This window comes from Mytilus californianus, unplaced genomic scaffold (assembly GCF_021869535.1).
Source record: "Mytilus californianus isolate M0D057914Y unplaced genomic scaffold, xbMytCali1.0.p SCAF_15, whole genome shotgun sequence".
Classification (NCBI taxonomy): Eukaryota; Metazoa; Mollusca; class Bivalvia; order Mytilida; family Mytilidae; genus Mytilus; species Mytilus californianus.
In genome coordinates, this window is record NW_026262637.1 from 1,302,103 (window position 1) to 1,326,555 (window position 24,453).

At 32.2% G+C, this 24,453-nt stretch overlaps 1 protein-coding gene across 2 annotated transcripts in view; it reads left to right on the top strand.

Annotated features, from left to right (window-relative positions):
• The first annotated feature begins 4,463 nt into the window (after positions 1-4,463).
• LOC127725184 (uncharacterized) overlaps positions 4,464-24,453 on the top strand; it is a 31,689-nt gene continuing 11,699 nt past the window's right edge. The window contains exons 1-2 of one of the 2 annotated variants that reach the window (XR_007992827.1): positions 4,464-4,700; positions 12,199-13,113. The gene's annotated coding sequence lies outside the window, so the exon portion shown is untranslated. Of the gene's footprint in view, positions 4,701-12,198; positions 13,114-24,453 lie in introns of those variants that run through there. The other variant, XM_052232029.1, reaches the window with a different exon arrangement.

Consider the following 24,453-nt stretch of genomic DNA (forward strand, 5'->3'; position numbering starts at 1 on the left):
TTTGAGAAAGAAAAAAATGGTGGGTTGAACCTGGTTTTGTGGCATGCCAAACCTCCCGCTTTTATGGCAACGTCAAACACAACACCAAAACGACAACATCACATGACAGGACCACAATACAAATAAATGGGAGAACATATAGGACAAAGAAACACACGAATAATAGCTAACAAAAGGTACTAGGCTTAAAATTCAATACGTCAGGCGTGCGTCTCGTCCACACAAGACGCTAAGTTATTTTAACGGTCACCATCATGAATTGGTTGTACGAAATGATGTATTGGTGTCTTTACGCACTAGAGACATGTTTTCGTGGTCTGATGTCTTCTGATACAAGTGCAATGGTGTTCTATTCCCGATTAAGACATATTGACTGAATCTGGATTCGCATTGCAGGTGATACATTCATAACAAGAGACGCTTAACCTGTCTACGCAACCGACCTCGCTCCTGTTGGAATTAATGCGAGTACCTCAGTTTGTTACCTTAATTTGTCTCTTTGTAATCGACGTTCGAGATTAGAACATCCGTAAACTTCTGTCTTCTAAATCTATGCGAAACCAGATTAAACATGTGACTTTTCAATTTAAATGTAACACCTAGATAAATAACATGACCAGTAATATTAGCAGATACGCATTTGAATCAAGGATTAAATCATAATACGCTCCCTATAGACAAAGGACATAAGGAAAAATGAAAGACAAGAATACAAAATATGAATAACTGTTCAATTTAAATGTAACACCATGACCAATAACATTACCAGTTATATTAACAGATACGCATTTGAATCAACGATCAAATTATAACAAAAAAACCTACCCTAAAGCATAGTATAGAATAGTTAACGAATTGCCATTAAGTTTGAAAGTCCCGTCTTTTATATACGAATTAACTCCTTCTCAAAATGTAAGATATTTTGCTTGTGTAGGATTACGAATCCGGATATATAAGTATATAATCACATAAAAAGAAAGGTGGACCAGGTTCCACCCACCTTCTTTTCTTTGGTTTGTAACCAGGATTTGTTTTCGCTTAATCGATTTATGACTATTGAAAAGTGGTATACTACTGTTGTCTTTATTTACATTATATGTTATCATGCATTAATAGATTGATATAATTCAAATTGTGTTAGATATTTATTTCCGATGCAAAATGTTGAGGCAATGCTAAAAGACTTAAATAAATTACCGCGACAAACCCTCTACAGATTATGATATATATAGCACTTAACATTTCTGATTTTTCAAACATTCGTGTTGAATAAACATTTATTCAATGTTCCATAAATATAATAATCTTTTTTAAATAACCATTGGGCCAATACAAAAGGAAATCATTATAGGAAACGTGAGCCCTGGTACATCATATCAGCCGACTGTATCACTAGCCAGTCAGCACTGAGGTTTTGAGTTATAATCCCGCACATGACAAGTGCACTCGACTCCAATCTTAATTTACAAGAATTGTCAGTTTTCCGGCCGAAGGCCATTAGTACTCTCCGGGCACTGGAAGCGGGAATGCTTGAAGCGACCTCTAAAGGAGTATGGGTAGAAAAGCAAAAATTTTGAACAAAAAATTAAACAACGACTTTTTGATATTATATTCTGAAAATTAATAAAACAATGTAAAATATGCAAATTTAGGTAAACTATACATTTATTCGGTCTTTATTTTCGTGGCCCTTTATAGCTTGCTGTTCTGTGTGATCCAAGGCTCCGTGTTGAAGGCTGTACTTTTTCCTATAATGGTTTACTTTCACAAATTGTGACTTGGATGGAGAGTTGTCTCATTGGCACTCATACCACATCTTCTTATATCTTTTATGTCTTTCAAGGACAAAGATGACAGCTTTCAAAGAATAAAATTGTTTTGTTTGTTGTCAAATTTCTCGTTTCTCGCGTTCCTTGTGCAATACATTAGACATACACTTTGATCTAAAAAATGTAATTAATAAATGCTTGTTGGTGAGATACACATTATTATAAAAACATAGGTTGTCAATGAATGTTACTAATATCGTCTCAAGAAAAATTATGAAAAAACTGGTCAAATGATGATTATCATTATATTAGGGCAGAAGTATGACATAAGAATGACATCACTTTAGTTAATATCATTATTTGTATCAATGATATTGCACCAGATGCGCATTTTGACAATTAATGTCTCTTCAGAAATGCTCGAAGTCCAAAACTTACTAGAAACATTGAAGAGCTAATACAACCAAAAAGTCCGAAAATAAAGTAAAATTCGGAAAGAAATCAGATATATGCCTGAGGGAGATACATTTCTTAATTCAAAATGATTTCGAAACTATATAATAGCAAATTTAGATACAACAATATCATTATTTGCGTGTCAGGTCTGAAGCAGTACTCAAATTACGTCCGAGTTTGTTGATTTTCTTAATATTTCGGTATTCCTCTCTGTGTTACATAATGAATACATATACATAACTACATGATAACAGTTATCATTTCAGTTTTTGATAAACTAAGTAGTATTATGTATTTCCACACAGGTATGTGTACTAAATAAATGAGCGAATTCTTTAAATCTGAGGTCAAATAAAAACATAACCACTCCTTTTTCCTGAGAAAGAGCTGAAATACCATGAGACATCAATACGCTATTTTAACTTTTAAATTGTTACCTACTTGTTTAAAAATGCACAAATAAGTACAGGAATCCTATCATAACTTACCACACGCGTAGCAATCAATTAAATATTGGAACATTGGTTATTGAGTAGAAATTAAGAGATTTACAAGACAAGTATATTTCGAAGTACACTCAAAGTATCATAATGCAAGTTTTATTAGTCAGTGATCACTATAACAGAAAAATAAATCCTGGTTGATTTCAGCTTAATTGTTTTATTTGTTAGTCCTTACCTTTTCCCTGTAACGACTAAATAATAATTAAGAGCACTGCAATATTGACATTTGTGCGTTACCTCTTTGAAAGGTACTGTACTGGTAATTTTTGTTTGATCATCCATAAAGCATTTTTCTAGTTGTTAGCATACTGTCAAATTCCATTTCCATTCTCAATTTTATTTCAAATTGTGTATTCAAAATCGTTGTCACATTTTGATATTTAGCAAAAGTTTCAAGTGAATCAACTAGAAGAAGAAGTTCAGACTACTAATGGATGCATTTGGGGACTATGCAAGACAATGGGGTTAGTGCGCCAGATTAATCCAAGCTATGCAATTTATTTGAACGAATCAAAGCTATCATAATGATATAGTCAAAAACGATCAGTTGAATACACGCAAATACCAGGTATCGTTTTTTAGGTCACGTGCATTTTCTTTAACTTGACAAAGAAAGGAAATTAAAAGTTAAAAGTTGAAAACCAATTTATGTAAACTATTAGCATTCCAATTGAGTTTTTTTATTCAAACCCTAGTTTAGTTAATCTGTGCTTGCCTAGTTAATAGTCTTGCACACTAAAAGAACGCCAATTATCACTAGAACATTCACGGTTAAGTGAATATCTACAAAAATCTGAAAAAAAATCAGCAAATACATGTGTCATATTCCGGTAAACATATGACTTTGTGTGAAAATGAAAACTAAATGAACATGATGAATGTACCTAACTCTGTCATACTTTTTGAATATTCTCCCTAAATATTCATAACCTAGCTTTAGGGATACATACTTGAAGCTATTGAATAAGTTACCAGCAAAGGCGCAATAGAAGAGGTTAACTTGTGTTGTAACAGAGACAAAGCCTCCAACAACAATATTATTCTCATATGCAAACATGATTACTTTAAATGTCTACCTAAGAAGTAGGAATTCACACTAGAACTGTGAATCCAACATATTCTTCTACGTCATTCAAGAAAGACAAGATTTTAGAAATTCAAAAATCCACCCGTTCTCTTTTGGTATTAACATAAAAAAAGGACAATGAATATATCTCGTGATGTCCGGTTACTTAATAAACCCATATTCCAGTGAGTACTTGCATCTCATATTTTCACAAAACTTATATTTAAAAAATAAGGAGATGTGGTATGATTGTCAATGAGACAACTATTCATCAAAGTTCAAATGAGCAATGTAAGCAATTATAGACAACCGTACAGCCTTCAACAATGAGAAAAACCCATACTGTATAGTCGGCTATAAAAGACCCGGTCATGAAAAATATGAAACAATTCAATTGAGAAAACTAACGGCCTAATTCATAACAAAACAAATATTATATATATATATGACAGACATTATATAAACCAACTACAACCACTGCACTACAGACTCTGGACTTGGGACAGGCACATAAAGAATGTGGTGGGGTTAAACATGTTTGTGAGCACTCAACCCTCCCCTAACCTGGGACAATTACATAATCGTTTCTACTTGAATCTAGTTTACTTTCACTTTCTACCTATCTCGAAAGTCATCAAATCATAATGTTATTGATTATACACATATAATTTCAGCACGAGTTCAAACGTAAAAATGCCGATAAGTATGTCAATATATAAATACCGATGATTACCAATACAAAGATAAAAGCGTTGACAAAAATACGTGATTCGATCCATTCAGTGTTATGATGTACCCTGAGGACGAGGATATCGATCGACTGGAAAAATGGGGATATAGTCTGGAGATTGAAATCTGGCCTAGGATGTACTTATAGATGGGCAAATATGAAATGTCACGATAAAGGTAAATGGCAGGGATGGAGAGGGTTATTCTACTGCTATTTTTATTTTATTTTTATTTTCATTTTTATTGATCTATTGCGTATACGTTATAAGCATGTTTATTAATGAATATTTTTCTGCATGTCCGCCCGTACTCCACGAATATGTGTTTGTACAAATTTTCAGTCACAGTTGGTATGATCATAGTTTTTGAAACAATCTTCAGCAAAAGAAGGATTATTTAATTTGTTCAAATGTGCACTTGTTATTGGATAATTTAGTTCTGTGTTATTACTTAATATTAAATAAAGTACAATTTTCCACAAACACTCGTTTTGGCCTTTGAATCACATTCTAACATTTTCTAAATTGCCACTTTAAAAAAAAAACAAGAACAAAACAGTTGTACGGGATATTAGAACTGTTTTTTATTCTGTTTTAGAAATTGAAGTTAAATGGTGGGATGATCATACGAAAACTTGTTTAAAGTAGGATGTACTTCTTCGAATATTTCTCAAGAACATATTTCCATGTGACTCAAAACTTGCATTTCAAATAAACACCCTGCAGTTCATCCTAAATAAATTGATAAGAAATATATTGTACCCATACATTGTACATTTCTTCACCTCCCTAGGGTGCACAAAAGGCCAACCGAATGTCAAGATGGAAAATAAAATACGAGTTTTCCCCCTATACTGTGACACAAAGATATCAGAAAATTCTTATGCAATGCTGAGAATTGTAAAATTATATGATATAAAGAATACTTGTAAATCCCAATTCCCTATATAAAAATGGATAACTTTATGTCCCGACCCCTACATGATGGTTTACTTCTTTCAGTATTTCTTCCAAAGAAGACATGATAAACTTCTCTAATTATGTCTCATCTTATTAAGAAAGAAAAAAAAGAAATGTTCAAACAGATAAAAATGACTGTATCATTTAATTTGTATTTATTTTGTTTAAATTTTACGACATAAGCACAAAATTATGATCATGATAATTTTTCATACTAATACCCATTCCATGCTTAAACATATGTTATATTTTGGACCTATTTTCAGAGCTTGTTATGAAACCTATAATAATGTACATGTATTTAAATTATGACAACAGAGACGTTAGACACTTCAAATATTGAAGTGCAAAAACAGCTGTAAAGTTGCCTTTGTTATATAAAAATAAGAAGATGTGGTATGATTGCCAATGAGACAACTCTCCACAAGAGACCAAATGACACAGAAATTAACGACTATAGGTCACCGTACGGCCTTCAACAATGAGTAAAACCCATACCACAAAATCAGCTATAAGAGGCCCCGAAATGACAAATTTAAAACAATTCTTTAAATATACTGCTGAAATTTACCCAAAAGAAATTACTTTAAATAAATAAAATATTACCAGCAATAACTGTCCTTTCCTAAATTTAGATATTTCAGTGTTACACCAGAAACTCTACACAAAATGTACGAAAAAAGGGATGTTTTTTCTTTCCCTATTGTTAATTTTTAAGACGGTGATGTTTTTTTTGGCACCGTCTTAAGGTGTTTATCAATCCCAACTCGTTTGCTATTTAGATTAGAAATTTAGATACGATCCGGGTGAACTTATCAATCCTTTAAATAAACTTAAAGGTTACCAATTCAACACTGTAATTAAATCTTTGAATATTGTTTTTATTTGTATAAATATTGGTTTTTCTTATCAGTAAATTAAAACCATACTTAATATTATTGTTACACACATATGTACTTTCACGGTACTATAATCTGTCGATACCTATATTTTGGCATTGCACGAGGTCATGTTTGTCTCTGACTTTTAATGACGTCTTTACACTAAATCCATTGGATGTTAGATGTGTACTGTTTGATTTTCTAGTCTTAGATACATGATATTTAAACTAGCTGTCAGTAACTGCGAGTACTCTCAGATCTGTACTTAGTGTCTTTTTTGTTGTTAGGGATGAGGGATGGATAAATACCCTGCCACGTCCGGTCTGTGTTATTGTTTGATGTTTTTCTGCTTTCTATCGATCTGATAAAACTACTATACACGAATAACTTCATGCATTGGGGTTTCAGGACGAGTGCGAAAGGAAAGATGCCGAAAAGTATGTCAATATAAACACATACGATTACCAATAAAAAGATAAGTAAGATTCAAATTCCGTCGTTTAACTATCTCAAATTGTTTTGAAAAAGGTTATTTTTAAAAAAATGTACAATCAATGAAAAGAAAGGTATATTATTATTTTCAAGTCTCACTCATGTATTAAAAAAGAGGGACGAAAGATACCAGAGGAACAGTCAAACTCATAGATCGAAAACAAACTGACAACGCCATGGCCAAAAATAAAAAGACAAACAGACAAATAATAGTACAGATGACACAACATAGAAAACTAAAGACTAAGCAACACGAACCACATCAAAAACTTGGGGTGATCTCAGATGCTCCGGAAGGGTAAGCAGATCCTGCTCCACATGTGGCACCCGTCGTGTTGCTTATGTTATTACAAATCCGGTAAAACGACTAATTCGGTAGGTCACATTCGTGAAAAGGGAAGGGTATTGTAGTTACGACATAAGGAACATATCCGATATCATCTGTGGAACGGTTATTCCATAACGGTCAACCAACTCGTGATGGCGTCAGTAAAATTTACGAAGGGATGATTTCAACTTCACCATTTGGAACTCTTGGTTTAATGTATAATATTAAGAATACATACGTTTTAGCGTTTTTTGGATATATATCATATTTTGAATAACCTGTCCAGGTAATATATTAAATGTGATTGCAGACAAAAGTAATATAAGCAACGGTTTTATAACAATCAGCATTTGTAGATACAGTTGCTGTCTCGAGGGGCCACTAACTTTGTAATACGTGGAAGTGATGAATCGATGGAATAGGAACTATTTTCAGTTTCGTAGTATATGATGAGGTTGATAAATTTGGATGAAATATATAAAAGTTGCTAATTAAATTATAAGTATCTGAAACTAATCAGATGCAATTAAAATTCATTGTTGTACATTTATCAGATATTTGTCAAATCTTTTTATCTCTCCTCTAAATAGCATAATCATGCTAAATATGAATATTGTTTTATTCAAAAATGTATGACAAGCTATGTATTTTTGTTATCAAAATATAAGTAAAGGGATGTCCCAGCTGCTCATCCTACCACAAAAGAATCAAAGTATCCATCTCTTCCCGAGGTTGTTGATGTCTTTGTCAAATATATTTTTTTATTTTTTTTTAAATCAGTTGTGTAGTATATCTGTTATGTATATTTACACAATTTTGGCTACTGGGTCTCAATAATTGTCACATAATTATGTCTGTTTGAGTTGCTCACACAATTTTGTCAATATAACGGAACTATAAATCAATGTCAAATAAGTAGATGGTTTTAGCTAACTATAAAACTAGGTTTAAGGCAACGGTGTTTTTTTTTTAATATTTCTGTATTAATTGAGGAATATAACAATTGTTTTCTATTTGTTCCGTTTGTTTATACGGTCAAGAGTTTGGTTTTATCTACTTCCCCATGATTATACGGTCAAGAGTTTGGTTTTATCTACTTCCCATGTTTATACGGTCAAGAGTTTGTTTTTATCTACTTCCCCATGTATAATTTTTTCTTGCCATTCGGTATTTTTGTTTATTCATTTTTTTTTATAGCTTCAACAATGTCCATATTTGAATTTTAATCCAATATTTCTCGACGTCTCAAAAACATTTCATTACGCCATTGTTTGTATTCATGTTCTGATCCTTCAAAATCGTTTAGCCTAAACGTTTTGACTATCTAGTTGTAACATACGCAATGCAATATGAAGAAAATACATGTCAGCTTGTGTATATGTTTCAGTTAAGATTATCGAAGTTATGCATGGATGGCATATATAATGGGGTAAAATATTTCAATAAGTTAATTTGATGGTACAACTTATTTGTTCATGAATAATTTTGACAGTACCAATTTTTGTGCACCAGATGCGTAAGAAATGATCAATATTAAGGTCAATTACTTAAAATTATTCTTTAGTCAAAGATTTGTTTTCATCAATTCGTAGAGGAGGTCAAACAATATTTCTTGTAATAGGAATTATCTTTCCTTGACAACACCAAAAGTAGTTTCCTACTAGATGCACGGTAAAACTTTACATGTGAAAGTATCTCATACCTTTACCTTACTCTTCCAGAGAGCCTAAGACCACCCCAAGTTTTTAGTGGGGTTCGTTTTGCTCAGTCTTTAGTTTTCTATGTTGTGTTTTGTTTACTATTGTTTGTCTTTTTGTCTTTTTTTTTAGCCATGGCGTTGTCAGTTTATTTTCGACTTATGAGTTTTAATGTACCTTTGGTATCTTTCGCCCCTCTTTTACCTTTACGATAGATACTATTTCGGTGAATAGTTGATTTTTGTCTGCAACGTGACATAAATGAGTTAATACATAATGTTGGTACCCTTCTTATTTTTATATATCTACATAACAGGTTATTTTTTTTACCTTTAAACGTCTTACTCAGGGGTTTTGTGTATACACGTTTGATAGCGGGTAATCGGGAAGTAAAATAAGCAAAAATACCAAACTCCAAGGAAAATTCAAAACGGAAAGTCTTTTATAAAATGGCAAAATCAAAAGCTCAAACACATCAAACGAATTGAAAATAACTGTAATATTCCTGACTAGGTACAGGCATTTCCTCAAGTAGAAAATGGTGGCTTAAACCTGGTTTTATAGCTAGCTTAACCTCTCACTCGTATGACAGTCGCATAGAATTCCATTATATGAACAACAATGTGTGAGCAAAGCAAACAGACATAATAGGTAAAATTGTCAAAAATTGGGGTACAGCTGTCAACATTGTATTATAATCTTAATCACTATAAAAACAAATAACTAATTCAACAAAGAAATTAAAAGGCATATAGACACTGTATAGACAAGGTACATAAACATTGATTTCAACATTCATTTAGTTTTGGACCAAAGTCAAATAACATTGTTAAAATAAATTAACTATCAGTAATATAGTTTAAATCTGATATGTTGATAATATAAACAATAGGTGATAACTTTAAATACTTCAAGAAGACTATGAAATACAAAGAAGGTTAAATAATCCTGATATTATACATGTCTTACACAATGATTTATCATTTCTAAACTGTCTTTAAAGTAACTATCTTTTTTACTTAATATCCCAGCCGACCATACAGCTAGATTATATATCATTTGGAAGACAAAACCCTGTGCTATAAGAATTTGCATGTCATAAGGATCATAACTTGTTCTAATATTTTTAACTCATTTAAAGAGATGCGAAAGACACCAAAGGGACATTGAAACTTATAAGTAGAAAATCAACTGACAACGCCATGGCACTAAAAGAAAAAGACTAAAAGACAAACAACAGTATACAAAACACAACATAGAAAACTGAAGACTGGGCAACACGAACTCCACCAAATCTAGAGGTCATCTCAGGTGCTCCGGAAGGGTAAGCAGATCCCGCTCCACATGTGGCACTCGTCGTTTTGCTCATGTAAGTACAAACCCGATGAAAAGTCTTATTTGGTAGGTGACATTCGGGAAAAGAAGGGCGGGATTGTGGTTACGACGATTGGAACATTTTCGTCATCATCTGTGAAACAGATATTCCGTAACGGTAAACCAACTCGTGATGGCGTCGATAAAATTTTGGGAGGGATGATTTCAACTTCACCACTTGGATTTCTTAGTTTAATAGCTTCCTTCTGAGGAGCAACCCTCTTTCAAGGAAATCAGGTAAATCATGATAGGAAACGCAAGCCCTGGAATATCGTATTAACTGGAAGATATATATACTCCCTTTTCAGGCGCTCTGGAATAAAAATGGGAAGTTCACAATTGGAAAGCTGAAATCATCTCTTTTGTTGTAAACTTTTGTCCTTAACCAGCACTCATTGTCAATGTCTACATGTACGTCAAAATATGAGGCATACTTAGCTGCATCAGTTGTATCCTTTATTGCAAGTTCGATGGGATAGATGCGTTCTTCAAAGTCACCAAACTTTTAATTATGTAGTGAGAGGATATCATCTATATAGCGGAAAATAAAGTTATAGGATAATACTAGCTTCTTTTCATTTTCCCTAAGAAGCTCCTGAATGAATTCAGCCTTGTATGAATAAAGGAACAAGTCGGCAAGAAGAGGAACACAGTTGGTTCCATTGGTATGCAGATTATTTCTTGTAAAACACGTCCTTCAAACGTATCAAATATGTTGTCAATCAATAAACTAGCCGTAAATTTTCTCCTTGACAAAATTTATGTACGTTTCGCCAAAAAAGTTTATCGAAAGGTATGTTTTCCTATAAACACCAATGGTGCCCCTTTAATAGCAGACTTGTTCCTATGCTGTTGCCAAACTCGGTAAAGAACCGTCTAAATTCCGCTAAATTGATAAATTCAACAACAATTACCGTTATCTTGAAGATATTTTTTTTTTCTTTTTTTTTTATAATTTCTTTTTTCTTCATGAATTTACAGGTATCAACATATATTTATCTTGTGGCACAATAATCAAGCAAGTGAAATAAATAAGCATAATAAGCATACTATGGTATAAAAGTGTGAAATCTATTGATTAAGTATAGTAATAACATTTTCATTAATATAATAATAATAGTAATAGTAGTGCAAGAACACATATGTACATGCATATGGTATAACAGTATACATATACTTTCAAATACTCATATACACACATATGTCTATGGATTTAAATTAAATCAGTGACCTTAGCCCAGGGGTTCCAGTGCAAGTTGTGTTCTTCCACACTTACATATTTTGAGGAAATATGTTTTTCTAAAATCAAGAAAATTTTAACCCTTGTATAAAATTTCTCAAATTAATCATTTTTCGGCCCCCTCTGTAGTATTCTTGACATAGAAGATCCCGCTTTATCTTGTCAGGCTTATCATCCCAAATGAATGAATAAATTTTACTATTAAGTTGACGTATCATATTATCATCTGGACCTGGGATGGACAGGAACAGATGATTGAATTTTGATATAATTAGCGACTTTATAATTCTTATTTTACCAAACGGGGTAAGTGACCATTTTTGTAATATTTTTTCTATTTCTTGTATGCGAGGAGCATAATTTAGTTTTAACATTCTATCTAAATCAACACAGAAAGTGATACCCAATAATTTGAAGGTACTGGAACCCCACTTCAGTCCCCACTTTACACATATTTTGTCTTGACTGTGTCTTTTATTACCTATCCATAAAACGTTTGTTTTGTCTAAATTAATTATCAGTCCTGATATCTCAGCATAGAATTGTAATATACGGAGAGATGCATCCAGTGAGGGAGGCGACCCATCTAAAATAAGTGATGTGTCGTCTGCATATTGAGACAAGATATACTCTGAATCATCTATCGTAATACCCTTTATCTCATCACTACTTCTTACTAAAATGCCTAATATTTCTGCACATAGCAAGAAAAGGTAAGGAGACAAAGGATCCCCCTGTCTACAGCCTCTCTCCACACGGAAAAAGTCTGACAGACAACAGTTCTGGGTGACAGTTGATGTTATATCATTGTATATTGGATTCGATCCATTTAGCGTTATGATGTACCATGAGGACGAGGATATTGAGCAGCTGTAAAATGGGAACATAGTCTGGAGATTGAAATCTTGAACATCCCCAAACAAACAGATGAGTGAGTTGGATAAAGTTGCTCTCAATATGGTTTCCGACCATGCATAGGAAATGACTATAATCCAAAGATAGGACCTATTACAGATATGTTATATTGTGGACGGAGTGTAATGACTGGTAATCAGCAAATTACTCCTTCTGGCACAGACGGACGATGTGGGCTGCATAACTGGGTTAACTGCCCGGCATTCAGAGTACTAATAAATGAGACAAAGATGAAATGTCAAATAATGCATGATAAAGGTAAATGGCAGGAATGGAGAGACTAAAGAACTATAATAAAAACGGAACAAGTTTGGAACATGATAGAGTTTGTGAACCAAATAATGGTCCACCATGATATGCATGTGGTCGTGATTTGCATCCAGAATACGATTATAGTAAAGAAGTTGAATCCGATGATGACTGTGTTATGTTTTAAATGAACAATCATGCTTTCTATTTGAAAAAAAGGAATCTTATATCGTCAACTGTACACATCTAGAGATTTACGTATAACTTTACTACAATTCTTTTTTTTTAACTTTTTAATACAAAATATTTTATAATATGCTTTGAAAAAAAGATAAATTTGGCTATATGTGAGTAAAACTTGATATATTTATTAAGAATGAAAATACTCATAGCTATTTTTATGGCCCTATTGCATAATCGTTATAAGCATGTTTCTTAATAAATATTTTTCTGCATGTCCGCCAGTTCTCCAAAAATAGGTGCGTTTTTACAAATTTTCAGTAACAGTTGGTATAGTCGTAGTTTTTGAAACAATCTTTAGCAAAAGTAAGATAATTCAATTTGTTCAAATGTGCACTTGTTATTTGATTATTTAGTTCTATGTTATAACTTAATATCAAATAAGGTACAACTTTCCACAAACACTCGTTTTGGTCTTTGAATCCGTGTTACATCGTGTATGCCACCATACATGATTTATGAGATAGAAAATTTCTGCAGATGTTTAGCCTAGCCAAAAAACCAGGTTCATCCCACCGTTTTGTCTTAAAATGTCCAATACTAAGTCAGGAATATGGCAGTTGTTATCACACAGTCCGTTTCTATGTATGTTGGCATTTTCTTTTGTTGTAGTTCAGTGTTTCTGTTTTTCCGTTGTTTCCTCTTATAGTTGATTGGTTTCCCTCGGTTTAGTTTGTTACCCGGAATTGTTTTTGCTTTATCGAATTATGACTATTGAACAGCGGTATACTACTGTTGCTTTTATTCGTTGATTTTCATTGAAATGAAGAGAACTATAACGCCTGAATTCGGTGAAGTATATGAATTCCTGGTGAAAAAGAAAATGTACTTGTCAAAATATTTAAAACAGTGCGATAATCGATTTTGATTTTCCTTGCTATCTTCAGTACAGGAAATCACGGTAGCATTTTTTCCTCCATACGCGACAATATGAAAAATTCTTATGCAATGCTGAGAATTGTGAAATTATATGATATAAAGGAAGAATATAATTTTGAATGGGGGTCAGTATTATTGGTTTCCAAACATAAGTTGTACAGAGAAAAACGTTTTGGAGCAGTGAATAAAGTTTCGTGCGGATGTGATGAATACCCAACGGCGTTTGTATCATTGGCAGAAGGTCATTAATAGAGAACAAGTATATAGATATAAGAAGATGTGGTATGAGTGCCAATGAGACAACTCCCCATCTAAGTCAAAATTTATAAAAGTAAACCTTTATAGGTCAAAGTACGGTCTTCAACACGGAGCCTTGGCTCACACCGAACAGTAAGCTATAAAAGGCCCCAAAAATTACTAGTGTAAAACCATTCAAACGGGAAAACCAACGGTCTAATCTATATAAAAAACGAGAAACGAGAAACACTTATGATCCACATCAACAAACGAGAACTACTGAACATCAGATTCCTGACTTAGGACAGGTGCAAACAAATGCAGCGGGTATAAACGTTTTAATGGTACCAAACCTTCACCCTTTTTCTGAAACAATAGTGTAACATCACAACATAGAAAGACACACAATAAAATATTAACTGAAATAGCTTAACTCAATCAAAGGACATATTAACACCAGTGAACATACACTGAACAAATAAATTTGACCTATGATACAATGTAAATACAAAATAAATAAACTAAGGGAAGAATAATAAAAGTAACATGTTGTACCGGTATGAAATGTTAAACAATTTAAGAAAAACAATATGCTCGAACAAAAATATCAGCCATTGCAATTAATATAAACACAGGTAAATGAAAATAATTTTGTTGTTAGGTATACGTGTACAGTTCCAATAGAGAAAGGAAATATTTTTACAAAATAAATAATTTTGATGTTCATAGTACGAAGTGAAAATTTATAGTAATACCAAACACTTATCAAAGCTGGTATATAGACCAGATATAACCCTGAATAACATGAAATAACAAAAAAGCATTACAATTAGTATCAACAGGTCAAATAAACAAGAAAGTACGATTTGAGAGTACTCGCAGTTACTGACAGCTAGTTAAAAGCCAAAACAATTAATAATAAAAAATCATGCATCAGAGACTAAAATCAACTAAAACACTTCCCAGGGATTTAGTATTTTAACGTCATGGACAGTCAAAGAAGACATGACTTGTTCAATGCCAAATATAAATGTATCGACAGACAGTAGGATAGTTAGGAGTTTAACCTCTTTATAGATCAAAATAATCGTGGGTGTGTCTTTATACATCCCGTTTGAAAAGAATACAAATTTAGTTATGTTTTAATTTACTGATGACAAAATCGATATTAGTGCCAATGTAAACTATATTCAAAGATCTAATTACAACATTGGTAAGATAACCTTTACTAATAAGTTTGTTTAAAGGTTCGATGAGTTTAAACGGATCACATAGTGATTTCCGCGCTTTAAGTACAATATTATCGTAAAATTTAGGATGTGAAATACCGTTTTTAATCAGTTTTCTACAGGTACAGCCAAATTTACTAATCAAATCTTTGTATCTATGGAAGAACTTAGTAAAAGTTCTACGTAATTTATGGTAACGAAATCCCTGACTTAATAATTTACCAGTGATGCATTGATTACGTTCGTTAAAATCTATGACATAACTACACACACGGGCATAACGAACGAGTTGGGATATATAAACACCGTATGATTGAGCCAAAGGAACATCGCCGTCTAAAAAAGGAAAACTAACAATAGGGAATGAAAAGTCGTCTCTTTTGTCGTAAATTTTCGTATGGAGTATTCCTTTAGAGATTGAAATGTTCAAATCTAGAAAAGGACAACTACTGCTGTTTATGTTAGATTTAGATAAAGTAAGTTCCTTTGGGTAAATTTCGGTCAGATATTTAGAGAACTCTGGATTATTTAACGAAAAAATATCATCTAGATAACGGAAGGTATTGTTGAATGTATCAACCAAATGTAACAATGACGTGTCTTTACTGAGTTTGGTAATAAACTGAGATTCATAGCAATACAGGAATAAATCTGCTATTAAAGGGGCGCAGTTAGTGCCCATAGGAATACCTACTACTTGTCGATACACTTTATCGCAGAAGCGTACATATATGTTGTCCAGGAGAAAATTTAAAGCTTCAATCATATCTTCACATTTCCAGTAAGTGTATCTAGCATACTTTCCTTTTTAGTCACGAGTTACAGCAAATACATTTGTAATGAGATTTTTCAAAAGACCATTTAATTAAATATGAAAACTTTTTCTTGATAAGATTGTGTGGAAGTGTAGTATAGAGAGTAGAAAAATCATAACTGTCAACAGATTTAAAAGGACCACCAAAAGCATGTATTTTATCTAAAACCTCAAGAATTTTCAACACTCCAAAAAAATTTAATACCATTATTTTCATAAGCTTTATTACAAAAGTTAATAACAAGTTCTTTGATAGTATTGCATACTTAAGATGATGATACCGAATCAATTTTGTTTGAAATTATTCAAAGGTTTTTGGTATCTCTAACAATGTAAACGTAGGGCTTTAATCAAACAAATTTTAGCTGAGATATATGAGGTTGTTTACATAGATGTGAATCGTTTCTTGAAGGATGATTGGCGCAGATAGCGCCTTTAAACTACAGATCATCTGTATTTTTCAAGGGTGAAAAGTATAAACACTTTAAAATTATAAATTTCCCCCACCTTAGCAGCAATATACCAACTTCGCCTACATATGTACATTTCCCATCTAATTTGGTATTCAAGAGCTTGCAGCTGCTACTTAGACTTTAAAAAACGTCACCAGTGTTTGCGCAGAAAGTTGATGAACCTGCAGGGTTATTTCAAAGAACATCTCGTCCTTTTTCTAAAAATGTCCATCGAATGATACCAAGACCTTGTTGATAAATATTCCGTATCAACTTCACAAATAATAATTGATAGTCTTGAAAAATAGATTCTAGGTACTGACGTTGTTGATCATCTTGAATACGTGTTATAGTGTTTTTTTTTATTTGTCTTTGTATATTCCTAACCTTTAATGTTAAGTACATTTTTGATAATATCCTTTTACCGTGGCTGGGTATTTACACATCCCGCCATTGTGTTTTTGTGCTATAGTAAATTTTTTGACAGTTTTACCTAATATGTCTGATAAATTTTCTCACACATTGTTGTCCATATAATGGAATTCTATGCGACTGTCATACAAGTGAGAGGTTTGGCTACCTATGAAACCATTTTAATCCACCATTTTCTACACAAGGAAATGCCTGTACCAAGTCAGGAATATTGCAGTTGTTTTATATTCGTTTGATGTGTTTGAATTTTGATTTTGCCATTTGATAAGGGACTTTCCGTTTCGAATTTTCCTTGGAGTTGGGTATTTTTGTTATTTTACTTTTGAATGCCAATAAGACAATTCAGTGCTGTCTGTATAAGTGTTAACATCAAAACTGTTTATTAACATAGATAGTTTAGACAATTATATACTTCCGCCCGTAATGGGTACTGTCGATGCAGTCAATGACACCTATTGTTCAAATACTTTTTACAATATGAGGTTGGTAAAAATCAGCTATGGTAAGTTCTTAAATATCTTATAATACATTAGTTTTGTTGGTTGTAATGTATTATTAAATTCTCAAGAATCCGAAGCTTAATTTCGTTTTCAAACAGAAGCAAAATATAAAAATAAGAAGATGTGGTATGATTGCCAATGAGACTCTCAGTTAGCAAAGCCAATACTGCATAGTCACCTTTAAAAGGCCCAGAAATGGCAAATGTATAACAAGTCAAACGACAAAAAACTAACAGCCTGATTTATGTACAAAACAATGAACGAAAAACAAATATGACATAGTAACAAAACACAATTTGGAAAAAAAATCTTTAATTATTTGGAATGGTTGATTTTTTTTTTATTAAGTCATCTCGATAGAAAGTTAAACGTAATATCTGTCGGAGAGGTCGCCCTCATTCACTGAAACAATTCAATTGAGAAAACTAACGGCCTAATTCATAACAAAACAATTTACGAAAAACAAATATGACAAACATGAACCAACGACTGTTCTTTGACACACACAAAAAAAAAAAAAAAACAACGAAAAACTTGAAAAATATATAAAAACAAATATATTTATAAATGCATAAAATTATTAAACTGAAAAACATTAAATATAAAAACAAAAACTGAAATATTTCTTGAGTGCGAAATATAAATTAATTGCCATAAGAAAAGTTATCAAGTTTAATGTCAAACTTGCAGTTTGTTTTAAATTTAAATCTGATTATCAATAACCTTAGAATTTTTTATATTTGCTATAAGAAAATTTTATAATGAATACCTTTAAGGATTTTTAAGAGGTTTATTACATAGTTAGTTATTAAAGTATACTTTTTTGGACAAGCAAATACGGTAAAAGTCTATACTTAACCGAAAAAGTGCGATATTTTTAAATACTAGTAACTTGTAATTATAAAAATATAGATAAGATGCCAATGAATATATAAACTGACAATAATTAAAGATGGTTATTCCAAAAATAAAATCTTGAACAAAATGTAAGCGTATAAGTAAAAATAAACATTAAAAGATATGTGTTTTCTATCTTGAATGTCGTGTCTTATTTCTAGAGTCTCTCTAAAGTGGTCCAATTACGTGTAATTGATGTTCAAATATTTAAGGTCACACGATACCAAATGACATTACGTTATGAGTTATCGTTCCTGATTTTAATTATTGAACAACGTTTATAGATACCAATCAATGCAGAAGTCTCTGTCGTGTTTCTGGCGGTTGACGATACAATACTTGTAAGCCCTCCGCTGTACTTTTATCGCGAAATGATAAAATAATAAAATAACCTATTATTTTTGTTAAAAAAATAATTGTAACTTTGTCTTGTATAAATGTAGTCTCACTGGTTAGGGAAGATCATCTTTGGCGCTGCTTTTAGATCCCGAGATTGAGGGTTCGAATTCCGCTGGTGCCATCCATGGATTTTCACAATATTTTCCTTGAGATTTGATGCAACACTTTATTTGACATGGATTGCTTTGTAGTCTACGTCCCCTTCTTTACATTTTAATATATACTTTTCAAATTGTCTACTTCTATTTATAAGTAAAAAGCATTGGTACGATTTATCTATATATGTTCTTATGCATAACAACAACAACAACAATTTTTTATTTGTCAATCAAGACGCCCCGAGGAGCAATACAATTACAGTTTAAAATTAAAAATTACAGTTTAAATTAAAGTGTACAAATAATTTTTTTTTATTGAACTATTTGAAATTACAATACATGACAATAAAACTGAAACTATGTATATGAAAAGGGAGACAACAAACACAGTGTATTCCCAAAGATAATGAGTGAGTGAACACAATCAGTACTGTTGTATTATTGAAAGAAGAGCTGGTGCTAATCATGTTTTATTACTTAATTTTGCTCTTCTAGTCTTTATCAAACTATCTATTAATTTTATCATTATGTTATTAACCAATGGATCTTCCTTTGACATTAACCATACAAGTTTTGATTGGTCATTTAGAAATTTAAAATTGGTAAATTTAGAAGATAAATCTAAATTGAAACTGGACCTTTCAGTTTTAAGTAATGGACATTGAAGAAGAAAATGAATTTCATCTTCAACAATGTCATTATTACATCATTTACAAAATCTTTTGTCTGGGGGTATTCCTTTGTGTCTTCCCTTTTCTATTTCAAGTTCATGGGCACTGATTCTAAATTTGGTTAACTCATTTATTGTTTTACAATTATTTAACAGTAAATATTTTTCAAGGCCAATGTTATTTTTAAATAGTCTATAAGTTCTTAATTCATATCCTTGCGCCATGCCAGGTTTGTCATTATTTAATTGATTAAACCAAATTTCATCATATTTCATTCTGAGTTTTTTAATGATAATTGACTTTATATAAGATTTGTGATTTAACAAATATTCTGGGGTTAAACTAAGATATTTAAATAATGAATAAATGCTACCCAACCAATTGTCGTTACATTTTTAAGATACAATTTTTGACTCTTCAAATGCTTCTTAAATGAGGGAGTTATTTTGTTCTGAAAGTCTGACCCAAAATTTAGTCATATTAAGAATAACCTCAAGAGATAGGGGTTATCGCCCCAACTTTCCTATCACTGCTAGGTTAGTTGATCTTTTAGGTACATGTAGAGAATATTTACAAAATTTAACATGTAATTTTTAAATAACTAGATCTTTCCACATTTGGAAAAAATAGTTATCCCCTTTTGGTTGTAACTCATTTGGACAAAAAAGTTTGATATTTTTCCTTGTATATCATTGGAGGTCACAGCTGTTTGAAATTTTAATGCAGACTCCTTATTCCAAATATATCTAGGAGGAGTTATCTGAGAGTGTTCACTCTGAGTATCTAGTACAGGGAATTTCATGTCAATATTTAACTTAAAGAGACCTGACTGTGATCAGAAAGATCAGCTAAAAAGTTATGAACTTTAAAAAATGCAACTTTATAATGTTTATCTAATACGTCCTCTGATACTATAAAGTAGTCAACTACACTGCTCCCGCAAGGATTATGGCAAATTAATTGTCCAATGAAATCCCCTCTGGTTCTGCCATTCAGGATTCGATGACCCGTCTGCACACAAATATCATTTAATAATTTCCCACGGGTAGATATGTGCACGTCTTTACTATGACGGACTGATATATCATAATCAGGGTTGTAATTATCATATAAGGGCAGAAGATTATCTTAGCAATCATTATCTATAAAGTCAAGTTCACCAGTCCCAGTTCTTGCATTCAAGTCTCCTGCTAATATAATTTTCCCTAATGTTGAGTATCTTGCAATATCTTTTTCTGTAAGGTCAAATATATTGTCATTTAAAGAATGGATGTAAGATTTTCAGGGGGGTCATAATTGAAACACAAATATACATCTTCTGTGAGATTAAAAAAGGAGCTACTCAACTTTAACCATATGTAGTCATTATTTGAATGTTCGATAAATTTTACCCCTGATTTAATTTCGTTTTTAACTAAAATTGATAAACCTCCTGATCTTTTGCTAGTGCGCTTTGATTTTGGTCGTATCAAATTAACAGAATTAAATCCTTGTAACGATATTGAATCCTCAAAGGAGCAGTGTTTTTACTGTAAACAAATTACATCTTTATTACTCAATTCTTTGATGAACCTAGGATCACTGTATTTGTTGTATCCCTTGTGTTTAAAACCATTAATATTCCAACAACCTGAGTGTAAACTTCTTTTGTATGACATTATAATGTGATCAATATAAAGGCTTAATTGAAAGGTAAACCATACCCTGTTCATTTTTATAAAAATAAAAATGAACAAAAAGTAATATAATGTTGACTTGCAACATGTACTCTAACATATAAAGTTGTATTACATACAATGGGAGATAACTCAAATTTGTTTCTGTAGCTGAACACTTGAAATGCTGTATTACACATAAGAAAATGTGGATCTTTTTTTTAAAGATATGTTATATGATAATGTGTTTAAGTTATAATGATATTTAAAAATTGGGGAAACAGATTTTGAGTCTCTTTAATTTATCAATTTGTCAAGATATTAATTATTTTTCTTGTTGGGATGCTGCCTCTTGCACCACATGTTTCAGTTACAGAAAGTTTAGATTGTATAATCATGATAATATATACATGGTAAATGCTTATTATTGAACTAATTATGTGTACATGTGCATACATGTAAAATAATTGTAAGACTGATTTAAACTACATACTGTAAAAATGTAATTTGCTAACAGAAAAATAAAAATATCTGAATTTTCTTTAAAAATTCTCTGTAAAGTTCTTGAATTTTCTTTAAAAAGTAAGCTGGGCAAATGAAATGCCTATTTTCTATTTCTCTTCTTTTTTTCTTTTTTAACATACTACATGTATGTAAAATAACAAATACTTGTACAACTGTTGGGTTTGTCAGTTCAAATGAAAATACATAAAAATAAAAAATGCATATATATACATACATGTATATGATACATATCTTACTTAGGACTGATATGGGGGTTGAAAATAGGGGAACATATAGCCCGGGTGATAGCCATAAGGAACAGGGGTACCAGATTGGAATATATCAGCACTTTCATTGTGTCTAGCATTTTTCTAATAGTGACGCCGGTTATCTCTATGTGTGGGTCTATAACCATTTCTAGCACTTGAATCAACCTTGCTTATTACCTGCCTAAGGTCTAATTTTAGACATTTGCCAACTGAAGACTTGATATTGGCTGCAAAAATTTTTAACCTTTCATTTGACAAATGGATTCCATCTGAAGAGAAAATATTTCTGATTGGGTCCCCCCGAATACAAAGACCTTGATTCTCACATATTGACACAAAACTAACGTTCATGAAAGAATATTGAATAAGTGTTATGTAATTTTTTATCTTTTCATTGAGTGATCTGTCTTTAAATGTTAAGAATGGGAGTGGAAAAACAATTTTGATGTTTGCGTGTTTGCCTTTAATGTCATCAACTATATCCTTGGGGTTCGTGTTGCTTAGTCTTTAGTTTTCTATGTTGTGTCATCTGTACTATTATTTGTCTGTTTGTCTTTTTATTTTTGGCCATGGCGTTGTCAGTTTGTTTTCGATCTATGAGTTTGACTGTCCCTCTGGTATCTTTCGTCCCTCTTTTGCATAAGTTGACGCATGATTCTGGGTCAAGCTTCCTTAGATCCTTGGTGAAAGTATGAATAAAGACACTGTCAAATAGTTGTTCACATTCACTTAACTTATCCTTAGCTTCTTCAATATACGTTAAACTTGCTGACTTCACATCCATTTAGTAGATAGTTTGTTCTTAAGTTTCTGATGTGCAAGTTTCCTACTACAGCTACTTGTTTTAGTGATTTGGTAGCACTGATAGGTTTAATATTGTCCGAGATTACAGATATATTGTCTTCATCCAATAATTGCGGTTGAAATCTGTTCTGTGTATCAATTGGATATGTGTTCTCCAGTGTATGTTGTCTGATGTTATTATCTAATCGGCTTGATGTTTGTCTAGTGCTTTTTGTGTTATTCTTGTGTGACACGTGATTGTTATTTTCATCGTCCCTTTTTGTCTCATTTGATCGTGCATATATAAGCATGGCTTTACATCTATTTTTCTATGTATCAGTCATTTCCGTAGGTTTTGTCGCTGATCTTGTCTAAGGCTTCAGTTAGACTGTTCTGTGTCTGAGTTATATTGTCAAATTTCTGTGTTAACAAGCACAATTTTTTCTCATTTTCTAACTTTAGCTTTGGGAGTTGCATTCTCCTTACTTAGGCTAAGAATTTTCTGGTCTATATTCTGGTGTTTGTTTTTTACTATGTTTTCAATTTTGCTATCAAAATATGGTCTATCAGATTCGCATTTACTGTCAATTTTATAAAATTTCCATACCATTATTGTCATGAAAATCGTTGGACCAATATTGTGGAAATAATTGTATAAAGTTCGAGATTGCATGTTAATTACGTAAGCGCGTGACTGTTTTTGATATCCTGTGGTGTTTTCGTTGATGAAATATGTTCGTTGTTGTTCTGTGGTTTGCATGTTGTGTCAACTGTTGTATTGTTTGTTTGTGCGTTTCTCTGTTATGAATGTTCTTGCGTGTGTTTGTGCTGTGTTTCTGTCACGTAGTGTTTTAGCGATGTTTTTGGCATTGTCATGGAGCTGAGGTTTGGCATGCCATGAAGCCAGGTTCAGCCCTCCATTTTATCTTAAAATGTTCTGTACCAAGTCAGGAGTGTGGCGGTTGTTGTCAAATGGTTCGTTTCTATGTGTGTTGGCGTTTGTTTTTGTTGCACATCGGTGTTCCTATTGTTCTATTGATTTCCTCTTATAGTTGATGTGTTTTCCTCGGTATGGTTTGTAACCCGGATTTGTTTTCTCTCAATCGATTTATGACTTTTAAACACCGGTAAACTACTGTTGCCTTTATTTATCTTGTTTCTTAGATAGACTGGTATTTGATTGCAGGATGACAATGTTGAACTGGCTAGTAAGAAGTTTATAGCCTGATCCATGGATGGAAAGCCTTTGAAAACCGCGTGTTTGAAGCGGTGTACACTAGCTTTGTTCACATCTGCTCCATTCTGTGAAGATTCCAATTATTACCCCTCGAGCAACACTATAAAACTTTTTCATAATTGTTCATTAAAACATTAGTTTACAGGTCTTATCGTTCAGAGTTGAGGCAGAACCTTAATTTTAAGCCACGGTAAAAAGTTTACATGGGCATCGCCATTTTACCGGAAGAAGACCATAACAGACTGAGTTTGTTTTTATTCCAGGTTGTTTTATTGGGCTGCAAATTCTGATTAATGATGCATGCCGTTTCCCGATGACAATTTGTTTTGAAAGTAGAAATCCAAATTATAAAAAACGCAGGAATTGTATCGCTATTAATGCAATTCCGTTATAAAACCCATTCGTTTTAAAATGTTCGCCAATAAACGCCACTAGCGAAATAAAAAAAGGACATTAATTTGGAAAAAAACACGGATAGAAGTTAGCGATAAAAACACCG